General features: G+C 47.5%; 1 protein-coding gene across 1 annotated transcript in view; it reads right to left on the bottom strand.

Moving 5' to 3' along the window:
* The window catches only part of NHS (Nance-Horan syndrome (congenital cataracts and dental anomalies)), a 78,163-nt gene that overhangs the window by 12,652 nt on the left and 64,747 nt on the right, over positions 1-764 (bottom strand). The gene's annotated exons all lie outside the window — the stretch shown is intronic.

Genomic DNA, 764 nt, shown 5'->3' with positions numbered 1-764 from the left:
GATAAGTGGCAGCATTGGGTTTCAATTCCATGTCTTTCTGACTCTACTCCTTACATTCTGTCCACTCTTCTAGACACTAGCATTGGTTCTTTAACTCATATAGCATTTAATAACTTGTCCTAAGGTTGGGGATAAAAGCAGGTGAGGGGAATGTAACTGGGGACAAAGAAAAATAATGATTCTTCATTCTCCGAATAGAAAGGTGAGCCTGCTAAGGTCTACACAGAATGTGCTTGTGAGCAGTGCTCCTTCTTTATGAGAGAACCACATGAAGAGAAAACATGAGTTTCCCTAGGAGGTATGATCCTGGGGAAAAAAACAGTGGTAAGCTACTTGAGAAGAACTTGCTTCACAGTATAACTCCATGAGGAAGACAAGACAGTCCCCAAGTTTTGTCCCTTGGGAGCTGCATCTAGGTCACTGAGACCTAGTGAAGTAGGCAGTCGCAGCTGTGAAAGGAGTAGGCATGCTCTGGACAGCTCAGTCTGATACGGGCTCAGTTTCCAAGGGCTAGTTCCTGCTCTGTTCTTTGGTCACAGCTTGTAAGGAGTGTTCTTGCAAATAGGGGCTCTGATCACAGGGGTGCGGGGACTGATGAGAGAATGTGAATGATCAGCATGGAAGCAGCCCAGAGGACATCCCCTATTCATGGGATGCTGCTGCTGCTGCTGCTGCTAAGTCGCTTCAGTCATGTCTGACTCTCTGCGACCCCATAGACAGCAGCCCACCAGGCTCCTCAGTCCCTGGGATTCTCCAGGCAAGAA

The sequence above is a fragment of the Bison bison genome, unplaced genomic scaffold (assembly GCF_000754665.1).
Source record: "Bison bison bison isolate TAMUID 2011002044 unplaced genomic scaffold, Bison_UMD1.0 scf7180017864369, whole genome shotgun sequence".
Lineage (NCBI taxonomy): Eukaryota > Metazoa > Chordata > Mammalia > Artiodactyla > Bovidae > Bison > Bison bison.
This window is presented reverse-complemented; position numbering and strand designations above follow the sequence as displayed.